The sequence below is a fragment of the Chrysochloris asiatica genome, unplaced genomic scaffold, assembly GCF_000296735.1.
Source record: "Chrysochloris asiatica unplaced genomic scaffold, ChrAsi1.0 scaffold00040, whole genome shotgun sequence".
Classification (NCBI taxonomy): Eukaryota; Metazoa; Chordata; class Mammalia; order Afrosoricida; family Chrysochloridae; genus Chrysochloris; species Chrysochloris asiatica.
This window is the reverse complement of record NW_006408558.1, coordinates 1,942,684-1,956,252: the sequence shown is the minus strand read 5'-3', so window position 1 is coordinate 1,956,252 and position 13,569 is coordinate 1,942,684. Positions and strand designations below refer to the sequence as shown.

The window sequence follows — 13,569 nt, the reverse complement described above, 5'->3', positions numbered from 1 at the left end:
TTCCCACTGCACACCAGCCTAAGGAAGGGGTACCCCCAGAGGGTGGTGCTGGAGGAGCAAGACCATCATTGAAAGGGGCTCCTTCGTGTCCACTTCTGGTCCCTGGACTGCAAGGGTGTGCTTGTGAGTTGCTTCCCTTGGGCACATGGTGGTATCTGCTGGTGCTCACTAAGGGGAAAGGGAAGCCGGTACCCTGAGTAAGGGAGAAGAGGAACTGGTGACTGACACCATTCATCCAATGTCTGTGCAGGGTGATGATGTTCATAAATCCTGAATGGTGTGATCCTTCTCCTAAGAAGGACTTGAAGGGCCCAGAGGCATTGTTCACTCTGATGTAGGGTCCTTTAAATGTCCATCTCAAACTGTGACTCTTTGCCACATGCAAGCTTGTTTTCTGCACTGTTGTGTAAGTGACTCTGCCTGGCTTCCATAGGGGGCTCCTCACTGGCAGGGCTGGTGACCCCTGGAATGGTGGGCAGGTTCTAGAGTGGTGTTTTGGAGTTCCATTATTCCATTAGGAATTTCTGGTTGTAGATGATCCTGGCACCTCCCAGGGTGGTTCTAGAGTGTGCCACTGGGTATGATTCTATAGTCCTTGGGTGGCTGTTGTACGCTGTCACTGAGGACCACCTGGCGAGTGGCAGGAATGGCCTGGATCAGGGTCTGGCTACAGCTGTTGCCCACAGACATGGTCTTCTGTGCACTGTACCAGCAAGTGGATTACAGCTCACCAGATAAATCAAAGTATGTATATTCATTTTAATGTCCAAAGGGCACATTCTGCCAGCCAGCCTCCTGCCCAAAGACACACAGTCACCAACTCTATTGTCGCTCCTTTTATTAGTAGGGATCTCACGGTCCACTCATACTCCTTCTTTTTGATGGTTTTGGGATCATCTGTTCCTGAAATGAAAGATTAACTGCTTCCCACTTTTAGTTACACAATGAAAGATTAACTACTCCCCACTTTTAATTACACATCTTGTAAAATTACAGGTGTGACAATCACAATTAGTCTTGCTAACAATTATTCACAATTGAGACATAAAATCTTATCACCATCACCCCCATCCCCTTTTACCAGATACATCTGGGAAAGAGGGAAACTATTCAGTGAGAATTCTATTTTACCCCTCGTCATACTGAAACTAAGCACCCTCATGAAAACTTGTAAGCCAGCCACTTCATTCATTTGTAGGCCATGCCTTCATTTTGATAGCCAATGTCTAAATTTATCATCCTTATCAACCCAGTACAGTGAGGAAAAAAGGTTGTTCCTTGATATTAAGAATCCTTCCATTCCATTGGAATTTTGATTCACTGCATTCATAGGCAAAGGTCTAGTTTATCAAATGGTAGCACTTTGCACTTGTTCTCAGTATCAAACATCATTATCTTCCTCAATTCAAGTTCTGGTCAACTAGCCATCCAAGCTTGGTCAAATGGGTACTAGCTGCAAGTTTCGGAGTTCATGTACACCTTTCTGAACTACAGACCTGCTGGCTACTTCACTTTCAGTCCTAGCCCCCAGAAGGTAGGTCAGTATCCATGGGCTCAGGAGTTCATATATCCTCCTAAACTTCAGACCAACCAGCCCCTCCTGTGCTCTCTTTCACCTCAAGGTCAATGGGTGTCAAACCGACCTTGCAGTCCAATGCTCTATCCCACAGCACCACACTTGGACTCTTTACACACACACACACACACACACACACACACACATATATTTGTTGCTTGGTGCTCTTGAGGAGGTTCTCGCTCACAGTGACCCTGTGCACAATAGAATGAAACACTACTATCTGGTCTTGCATCATCCTCACAATTGTTACACTTGAGTCCATTGCTGCTGCCATTCTGCCAGTTCAACTCATTGGGGGTCTTCCTCTTTTTTGCTGACCCTCCACTTGACCAGACACAAAGTCTGGCCATCCTGGCTTCTAAGAAGCATTCTGGTTGTACTTCTTACAACACATATTTGTTTGTTATTCTGACAGTCTGTGGTACTTTTAATATTCTTCTCCAACACCATAACTGAGATACATCAATTCTTCTATGCTCTTCCTTATTCACTGTTCAACTTTCACATGCATATGAGGCTATTGAAAATACCATGAGTTGGGTCAGGTACACCTTAGTCTTTGAACTAACATCTTTCCATAGTTGTTGCTCTGAATCATAGTGACCTACATAGAGTTTCAGAGGTGTCCTTGGTGAGTTTCAAGTGCCTACCTTGTGGTTAAAAATCCGGTACTTATCAATTGTCTAAGCACTATGTAATTAGTTCCTAAGATTCATCACTGATTCTGCATCACATAGTGGTACTCAGAAAATGGTTTCTAAATACTGTTCTTTACTAGTAAGAACAAAGGCTCCCTTGAAAATAGGAATAGGACATATTATTGTACTACAATTTGAGGAAATATTCAAAGAACATAGCAAAAGGATGAGTCAATGTGAAGGGACTCTTACTGGTTAAAGTTGGAGCAATTAGACAATAAAAATGAACAGTGAGAGTAATGGATTATAACTCATTAAATAAAATAATAATTCATGAGTCATATTAATGTAAATAAATGAAACAGAAGAGTGTGGGTGTAATGGAAAACCCTCCCTGACAGCACATTGTCAACTATTACACATCGAAGGAAATATGGAGATAGAAAGTCTAGTGAATGCCCAAACTGGTGAGGATTTGATGAGGAATGGGATATTGAATAGCATCAAAGTGTTTCCTTCCCCATAAATGGAAAAATAGTAACTTTATGAAAAAGAAACTTGGTCGTCTCTATTTTAAACCACAATCAAGTCAGTATCACCACTACTAATACCAACCAATGTCATGTGCCTCGTAGATGCTGCACTAAAAGGCACACAAAATCACTTTAGGGCTATTCATGCCAAAATAAATACATTCTTAATTATGATGAAATATAAGATAAGTTCAAATTGGGGAACATTCTACAAATTAACTGGTTTATGTTGTTATTGTTATTGTTACATGCCATTGAGTCAGTTCTGACTCATAGAGACCCAGTTTCTATGAGTTTCTGAGATTGTAAATCTTTGTGGGAACCCAAAGCCTTATTCTTCTTATGCAGAACAATTGGTGCACTCCAAACACTGACCTTATGGCTCAAAGTCCATTGCTTATCCTCTACAGCCTCTGCACTCCCAGTAGCTCCCAGTATCTTATACTAGTGAAAAATTCCAAGATTAAAAAAGACAAAATTTTTGAGATTAAAATAAACTAACAATATATGACAAGTAAATGAAATGTGTGACCTTATTAGATTGGATTCTAGACAATAACAAAAAAATATAGCTATGAGAACATTATTAGGATAATTGGCTGTTTGAATATTTGTTGTGAATTAGATAATGGTATTGCATTAATGTTGATTTTCTGGTTTTTATAATAGAATTATTATATATTACGTGCTTTGGCTGTAGAATTTATTTTAATCAGCTTTAGTGTTGCTGTGAAGTGCCATTGAGTCAGTTCTGACTCATCGTGACCCTGTATAGGATTTCTAAAGAGCAGCTGTTGAGTTTGAACCATCAAGTTTGTGGCTCAAACTGACCCTGCACTACAGCACATTATCCTGCAGTGCTTTTCAATACACTTTGTCCAATTGTCAACAAGCTTTACTATTCCCTTATTTAAAAAAATATATTTTAGACTGAACTGTGAGTCACGAATGCACTGCTGTCTTCACTTCTTCATCACAGATGAATCTTTATCCTCTAAGGGCTGCTTTCAGGGGACCAAAAAGATAAAAGTAAGGTGTAGCACGATCAGGACTATAGGGAGGATGCTTTAACACCTCAAAAATGGAAGCTTTTGCAGAGTGTCAACAGTGTAGGCAGAGGTGTGTGGACTTGCATTGTCATGCAAGATCACAAAGCCCTTTGATAACAGTCCTCTGCATTTAATCCCAAATTTAGGCTTCGCCTCTTCACTGTAATGAGCACTGTTGACAGTTGGAACTTGTTTTTCATAATACTTTTCCAGTACTTGTCCTTGGGAATCCCAGGAAACTGTAAGCATCAATTTTCCAGCTGATGGCTGACTTTTGAACTGGTTTTCAGTCGGTGATTGAAGATGTTTCTATTTCATACTTGGCCATTTACTCTCAGGCTTGTAGTGATGAGTCCATGTCTTGTTACCAGTAACAATTTTTAAAGAAACTTTGACCTTCCTTTGAGTATTAGTCCAAATTTTGTTTATAGATGTCCAAACACTTCTGTTTATGCTCTTCTGTGAGTTGTTTCAGTACTTCTCTCACAAAAATGTTTCGAAACTCAAATCTGTCATGGATTATTTCATAGGCAGAGCCATTGCTGATTCGCAAATGACTTGCCACATAGTCTTCTGTGACTGGTATATTCCACAGAATCATTTCATGTGCATGCTCAATGTTGTCATCAGCCATGAACAGACATTTTAATATAACCAGAGTGCAGCTAATTTTTGACTCTCTCAGATTTTATTAGAATATGCCTCCTGAAGTATTTACAAATATAGGGCATGATGTTTCAGATAGTTAAGAAAGGAGCTCTGGTAGCGTAGTGGTTACGAATCGGGCTGCGAACCTTAAGGTCAGCGGTTCGAAACTACCAGCCGCTCCATGGGAGAAAGATGAGGCTTTCTACTCCCGTAAAGATTTACACCCTCGGAAACCCTGTACAGGGTCGCTATGAGTCGGAACCAACTTGACGGCACTTAACAACAAGAGTGCAGCTAATTTTTGACTCTCTCAGATTTTATTAGAATATGCCTCCTGAAGTATTTACAAATATAGGGCATGATGTTTCAGATAGTTAAGAAAGAGCAAATAAGACAAAATATAAACCATTGTATAATCTGAATAAAGGGCATACATAATCTCTGTGCTCTACTTTGTTAAAATCTCTCTAAATTTGGAATTATATAAAAATAAATTGTTCTATTTATCTAAAGCTACATAACAAACAACCAAAGAATGTAATGACTTAAGGGTCACCTTAAGGCATTTTTATTGCTCACGAATCTACAATTTGAAGAGGGCTCAGCAAGCTCCGTTTCTCTCTAGTCTACTCAGCATTAACTGGAGTATCTCAAAGGCTGTGGTTTGAGAGAACCCAATACCTCGTGCATCCATATGTCGGGCAGTAAACTAGAACCTCAGCTGGGGCTATTTCCAGAAGCCTGCCTCTGTGTTTTAAATTCTTGCTTGGCTTCCTCACATGATAGGGGTTGAATTCCTAGGCTAAATATCCCAAGAAGATCGGTAGCATTTAAATTGCCTTCAGTTAATTACCCTAGAAAGGAATACAATGTCACTCAGCTGTAGTCAGAGGCCCACCTGATCCAAGGGAGGGAGAGAATGCAGAATGTATCTCCTAATGAAGGAAAGTATGTACCATATTGAAAGGAAAGCATTTGGAATGGAAAGTGCTGGCTGGTGTGACCATCGTTCTTAAAAAAAATAAATTGTTCAGTACAAATCCTAAATATATTCAAAAGAATTACAGAAAGGGAGATGGCCTGAAGGAAAGAAGCAAATAAAGAAGGAGGGAGAGAAAAAAGAAACAAAGGAAGAAAGAATGTGGAGGTTACGTAGAAATTACACAAAAACCTATTAGACTAAAAAAAAAAAAAATAAAAATCTCAGTAGTTTCACATGCACTGAATCATTTAAAACTGACAAAAATTATAGCTGTAAATGAGAAAATCAGAAAATCCTTTGCAAATAATATGAAGGAGCCATTAGACCAATTTTTTACCTTGAAATCTGGTAACAAAAGAGTGAGACACTCCTCATTTTCAGGTTGTCATTTTCAGTTTCTCAAGCTGAAAGAACTAAAGAAAAAAAAATCAAGCTTTGAGTGGCAATATTGAAGGACTCTATGGACAAAATATGGAACAGTGCAGGAAGCATCAAAAAATAAAAGAAGAAAAGATGGAAGGAATACACAGAATATATTAACAGAAAGAACTAGTTGACATTCAGCCATTTCAAGAGGCAACACATGATCAAAATCTGGTAATATTGAAGAAAGAAGTCTAAACTACACTGAAGGCATTGAGGAAAAACCAATCTTCAGGAATTGATTGACTATCAATTGAGATGTTTCAATAAATATATGCAATGCTAGAAGTACTCACCCAAGTCTGCCATGAAATTTGGAAGACAATTATCTAGACAAAAGACTGGAAAGGCCATTACAAAGCAAGGTGAGCCAACAGCACCTGAATATTATTGAACAATATTACTAATATCATGTACAAATACAGTTTTACTGAAAATAATTTAACAATAAATACAACAGTACATCAACAGAGAGCTACTAGAAATTCAAGCCGATTCAGCAAAGCATGTAAAATGAAGGCTATCCTTTCTGATGTTAGACAGATCTTGATTGAAAGCAGGTAGTGCCAGAACCATGTTTGCTTGTATTTTATCGGCTATGCAAAGGCATTAGACTCTGTGTGTCATAAAAAATCATGGATAACATTTTGAAGAATGGAAATTCCTGAAAACTTAATTGTGCTCCTTTGGGACCTGTACATAGGTCAAAAGGCAATAGATTGAACAAAACAAGGGATACTACATAATTTTAAATCGGGTAAGGTGTATGGCAGGGTTGTAGCCTTTCACCATGCTTATTCAATTTGTATGTGCAAGCATTAATCTGAGAAGTTGGACTATATAAAAAAGAATTTGGTATCAAGATGAAGGGAGTCTCATTAAACTGTGAGACACAGATGATACAATTTTGCTTATTGAAAGTGAAAAGGGCTTGAAACAGAGGTGATGATCAAAGACTGCACCCATCAGTATGGAATATACCTCAGCATAAAGAAAACAAAAATCCTCACAACTGAACCAATAAGCAACATCGTGCTAAATGGGGAAAATATTGAAGTCAAGTATTTCATTTTACTTGGATCCACAATCATCACCCATGGAAGTGGTAGTAAAGAAATCAAATGAAGCATTGCATTAGGCAGATCTTCAGTAAAAGATCTCTTGAAAGTGTTAAAAAGCAAAGTGGTTACTTTGAGGCCTAAGGTATGCCTGACCCAAGTCATAGTATTTTCAATTGTCTCATATGCATGTGAATGCTGGACAATGAATAAGGAAGGTGAAGGAAGACTTGAAGTCTTTGAACTATGGGCATTGGTGAAGAATATTAAATATTCCATGGACCACCAGAACAGTTAACAACTCTGTCTTAGAATGCCACTGAAAAGGGAGGATGGTAAGACTTTGTCTCTCTTTCCTTTGACATATTATCAGGAGGTACTAGTCCCTATAGAAGAAACATCATGCTTGGTAAAGTGGAGAGCCATGGGAGTAAAGCAAAACTCTCAAGAAGACGAATGGACTCTGTGGTTACAATAAATGTGAACATGGTACAGGACCAGGTAGTGTTTCTTCCTGTGGTATATAGGGTCACCATGAGTCAGAAATAATTCAACAGTACCTAACAACAATAATGAGTTAGATTTAAGCATTTATCTTACATTTCCAGTATAAGCTGTATTTCAAAATAAAAATTTGCCACATTAATGAGGAACACTCAACTTTAAAGAAGAACGCCAGCCATAATATGGAAGAAATAATTAAATTAGAAAGATGACATTCTGTAAAACTTAACAAAATGACCGCAATAGGCAAGGTTAACATATGGTGATAACACCATATCCACTATGGCATCAGAACTCCACACTAGTTGTTGTTTTTAAGGGTCATTGAGTCTGTTCTGACCCATAGCAACCCTGTATAGGGTTTCCGAGGAACAGCTGGTCAGATTGAACCACTGATCTTGCAGTTCAAATGGCTTTGCAGTCTGGCACATTAACCCACAGAACCACATTAGGATGCCATATATTGTTATTATGTGACACTGAGTCAATTCTGTCTCCTTGTGGTAGTGGTAGTGTGTGTAATCAAGTAGGTTCTGACTCGTAATGACCCTATAGGATTTGCTAGGCTATACATCTTTATGGGAGCAGAAGACCTCATCTTTCTCTGAAGGAAAAGCTGGTGGACTCACATTGCTGACCATGCTGTTAGTAGCCCAATGTGTAACCTACTATGTTACCAGGAGTATGACTCATAGTGACCCTGTATAAAGTTTCTGAGGCTCTTAATCTCTGTGGGAATAGAAAGCTTCATCTTTCCCAGCGGAGTTGTTGGTGAATTCCAAGCACAGCCCATGTGGTTAACAGCCCAACACAAACCACACTATGCCATCGGGGCTCTCTCTATATATGCTGTTGTTAAGTACCATTGAGTCGGTTCTGATTCATAGTGAACTTCTATAGGCATTTCTGCTGGAGCAGAAAACTTCATCATTCTTCTGAGGAGCAGCTGGTGGACTTGAACCACTGACTTTGAATTTCAAAGTCCAATGCTTATCCTGCAGAGTCACCATACAATATAAAGCTACTTTTAAGTGCTGTTGAGTTGGTTCTGATTCATAGTGTTTCTGTATAAGGGTTTCCAAGCCTATAAATCTTTGTGGGAGAAAACATCCTCATTTTTCTCCCTCTGGTAGTCTGGTAGGCTCAGATCACCGACCTTGTGATTTGCAATACAGTATTTATCCTACAGAACCACCATGCTTCAAATATATATATGTTGTTGTTATGCTTCAAATATATATATATATATATATATGGTTGTTATGTGTCATGGAGTTGGTTCCAACTCATAGTGACCCTGTACAGGGTTTCGATGCTCTAAATCTTTATGGGAGCAGAAAGTCTGTAAATCTTTCTCCCATGGAACATCTGGTAGTTTCGAACTGCTGACCATGAGATTAGCAGCCCAATTCATAACTACTACATTACCAGAGCTCTCTCTCTCTCTCTCTCTCTATATATATATATATATATATATATATATATATATATATATAATGCTACTATTTTTATATATTTTATTATCACTAGTTTTCTATTCCGTTGGTGGTGCTAACATTCAAGCATTGGACTACTTACCAAAAGGTTGGTGGTTCAATAACACTCAGAGGCACCTTGGAAAAATAAAATAGTGATCTGCTTTGAGTGGTCCTTGTGGTATACTGGTTAAGTGCTTGGCAGCTAACCAAACGACAGGCAGTTTGAACCCATGAGCTGCTCACTCCACAGGAGAATGATGTAGCAATCTGCTTCCATAAAGCTTACAGCCACAGAAACCCCATGGGAGCAGCTCTACTTTGTTCTGGAGTGTTGCTATGAGTCAAAATTGACTTGTTAGTGACCAATTTTGACTCTTTTTTTGGTATTTTTCTTTTTGTCGTGTACTTTCTTGAGGGTGAGTAATATAGAATGGAACTTGAGAGAGAAGTGGAAAAACTCAAAAGATGTTTAGAGATAAACACCCTGTTTCAGAACAGGGTGAATGATTTTATGTTGGGGTTAAGATAGAAGAAAGGCAATGAGGTACTCTGGACTTCTGCCTTGAGAGATACCTACCAATGTCATCTATTGGGGCAGAGGAAGAGGTTTGGGTGTGGAGATCATGATTTCAGGCCTGAACTGTTTGTTGGAGTTTGGGAAGTCTATGAAATATCCAGGTAAATAGGCTAAGAAGGCAACTGGATGTAGCAGTAATGATAATAATGCCAAATTAAGTCCTGTGGCCTAATTCACTGCACAGTATTGTGGGAAAAAGATATGCAATAGCCAAACAAATTTTAAAAAATCTCTGTCTTTACTGTCTGTCTCAAGTAGCATCAAGGGAACCTAATTCAAAATGCAAAGCTACTATCTTAATTATTTTCTGATGAAGAAATATTCTCTCCTATCATTATTCTTGTCATTCTATCTCACTCCATCATTAAATAAGCAGACAAATTCTCTTGGGCTTCCAGTATGTGTGGCTTTTCTTTCTCTCATCACAATGCCCTGTTCAATGCTCACACTCCCCACTTCCCCATTTCCTAAAACAGTAGTTTCCTCAGTGCAATTTCTCTTAGACTGATGGGGTCTTAGGTTGATGGAGTTTGCTCTTTGTATCTCTTGACTGCCTTTGTAAAGCCTCCTTGAAAAACGGGACATCATTTCTTTCTTTCCATAATGAATCCCCCCCCCCTTGGAGAAAATGTGTACAAAATTTATGATGAAAACATCTGTCTACTACAAAAGTTACTGTCTATATTAGTTCTGGTATAGTTCTGTGGGTTAATGTGCTGGGCTGCAAAGTTGGTTTGAACTGCAAGGTCTGTGGTTCAAGCTCACCAGTCACTCCTCAGAAACTCTAGACGGGTCTGTATGAGCTGGAACCAACTAGATAGCACTTAATAAACACATAGAATATAAAACTTGCCAAGCATTGAGCTAACTGCTTGACATAAATTATACCATTTGATATTTAGAACAACAGTTTACTGCTAATAATCCTGTTTTTGAATGAAGAAAGCAAGTCTTGGAAAAGTTACATCATTCCATAGGTAATGACATTATTGTAAGTGGTGAAGTAAGGAATGGAATCTTTGTATCTTAATCACAATGCTCACTGCCTACTTCAAAACAACCACTATACCTCAACCAATAAGTGGTGACTAAGAATCTTTAGTTAGGCAATTAAGTCTAGCAAGTTTCTTCTTAATCACTAACAATAGTTCTTCTTCAATGTAGAGATGTGAAGCTCAGGAATAGATTTGAGGTAGACTGACAGATTAGGTTGAGATGCCCTATGGTAGGGCCGTGCAAAGCACAGAAATGTAAAAGTAAAGCAGCCTGAAGATTAAGGGATTTGGCAAAGGATTTGTTGTTGTTGTTGTTGAGTGCAGCCAAGTCAATTCTGACTCATAGCAACACTGTTGTATGGCGTTTCCAAGGTTTGAAATCTTTTTTGGAAGCAGAAATCCTCATCTTTCTCCCACAGAGTTACTGGTGTGTTCAAACTGCTGATCTTGTAATTTGTAGTCTAATGCTTATTATATGGAGTCTCTGGGGTAGACACTGGCAAAGATGCTTGAGAAAGTGCATCAAGGAAGCCACTGACAGACAGTTCTGTGGAAGAGGGAATGCCAGACAATGTAAGAACTGCAATGAACATTCAGTTGGCTCCTATCAAAATTACTGGTGATGTTGTGGGCAGCATATCTGGTAAAGTTGTAGAACAGAAAATAAAACTGGCATTGTCACACCCCTACAAGCCCTTCTGTTTCCTAATTCAACATACTTTTATTAAAATCATAGGATATCTCTTTAGTTAGACCAATAGATTCATTATAGGAAGCTTCCAACTAGATCACTTTTGCATGAAAATAGCAAGGACATTTTTATGAAATATAAATTGTGTTAGATAATATCATTAATTACACAATTTAGAAAGAACTGAACAGAATTAGTAAAGTTAAACCATTGTATTCAGGGATGAGTAAAAACAATTGGGTTCAATTACTCCCTTATCGTACAGACTTTAAAGATATATCTGCATAGCACAATCCCAGAAAACTGACAGATTGATGTTTAACTTATGACTGATACGAGGTACCAGGATGAAGATAATGAAAACAGGAGTTAATTGTAAAAGTACACTCTAATTTATGTGTTCCAAGTAAACTACGGCACATTATGTATATTTTTTATTAAAATTTAATAGGAAAGAAAGAGAAGATAATAAAAATAAATTCTATGGGGAAGAAAATAGTCAGCATTGCTTTGCAATTTGCCAGATGTTTCCTGAATATTTTCCCTCTTTCCATCATTATCGAGTTAGTAATTTCCAATGAGCTGAGCTGCAATGGAAAGTGAAATTAATTTTCTAGAGACAATTGATCTGCAAATATGAGCAATAATAATAGTAGTAGTAATAGTGATTATAATAATAATTGAACACTGAATATTTAGGTAGATGAAGTGGAGAAATAGACTTGCATTTGCCAGATATCTTCAAGGTTTACCTTCCTAGATAGAAATTTCATATAGATAACTGATTAATGAGGACATTTTTTATGGACTAGCAAAGGAGGAGTACTAGTCAACTGAAAATATAAATCTGGAAGTAGTAAAAATGTATATATTCAGTGTTTCCATTGTTATTGTACAGTGCATTCAATGCAATAACAGCACAATATACTTTCTTCTCCAGTGAACATGGAATGTTCTCCAGAATGACCATGTGTTAGGTCACAAAGCATGCCTCCATAAATTTACAAACATTAAAATACTACTGAGCATCTTTTCAGACCACAATGCTATAAAACTAGAAATCAACAAAAAGAAGACTAAGGAAATAAAGTCAAATACATGGAAACTGAACAACACTCTGCTGAAAAGTGAATGGGTAAAAGAAGAAATTAAACATGAATTCATAAAATTCCTAGAAACAAATGAAAATGAAAACACAACATACCAAAATTTTGGGGACACAGCGCAAGTGGTGCTAAGAGGACAATCTATAGCAATAATGCACACATCCAGAAAGAAGAAAGAACCAAAATTATCACATTAACACAACATCTCCAACAATTAGAAACTGACCAACAGAGGAAACCTACAGTCACCAAAAGAAAAGAAATAATAAAGATAAGAGCAGAAATAGCTGAGATGGAAAACAGAAAACTATAGAAAGAATCAATAGGACAAAAAGCTGGTTCTTTGAATGGATTAATAAAATCGACAAACCACTGGCAAACCTAACAAAAGAAAAGAGGGAGAAGACACAAATAACTTGCATTAGAAACCACATAGGCGATGTCACAATGGAACCAAATGAAATCAAAAGGATTATAACAGAATACTATGAAAGAGGTGTACTTCAACAAATTCGAAAATTTAGAGTAGATGGATTCATTTTTAGAAAAACAAGACCACCAAAACTTACACAGAGTGAAGTAGAAAACCTGAACAGACCCATAACAAAAGAAGAAATTGATAAGGTCATCAAAAAATTCTCAACCAAAAGAAGTCCAGGCCCAGATGGCTACATGGGTGAGTTCTACCAAACATTCAGGGAAGAGCTGTCACCAATTCTACTTAAATTATTCCAGAATATACAAGAGGACGGAAAACTTCCTAATACTTTTTATGAAGCAAGCATAACCCTCATACCAAAACCAGGGAAGGACATCACTAAGAAAGAAAACTACTGACTAATATCCCTCATGAACACAGATGCAAAAATTCTCAACAAAATCCTAGCCAACAGAATCCAGCAGCACATAAAAAAATAATTCATCATGACCAAGTAGGTTTCATAAAAGGAACGCAAGGATGGTTCAACATTAGAAAAACAATCCATGTAATCCACCACATAAATAAGAAAAAGGAAAAGAACCACATGATCATATTGATTGATGCAAAAAAAGGCATTTGACAAAATCCCGCATCCATACCTGATAAAAACATTTAACAAAGTAGGAATTGAAAGGAAATTCCTCAACATAATCAAGAGCATATATACAAAACCAACAGCCTACATTACTCTCAATGGAGACAAATTGAAAGCCTTTCCTCTGCAAAAAGGAACCAGACAAGGGTGCCCTTTTTCACCACTCCTTTTCAATATTGTTCTGCAAGTATTAGCCAGAGCTATATGGCAAGATAGGGAAATTAAAGGCATC

The 13,569-nt window shown here is 37.8% G+C and overlaps 1 pseudogene; it reads right to left on the bottom strand.

Moving 5' to 3' along the window:
* Nucleotides 1–344: 344 nt before the first annotated feature.
* On the bottom strand, nt 345–690 carry LOC102832722 (annotated as a pseudogene).
* Between the last annotated feature and the right edge of the window lie 12,879 nt (nt 691–13,569).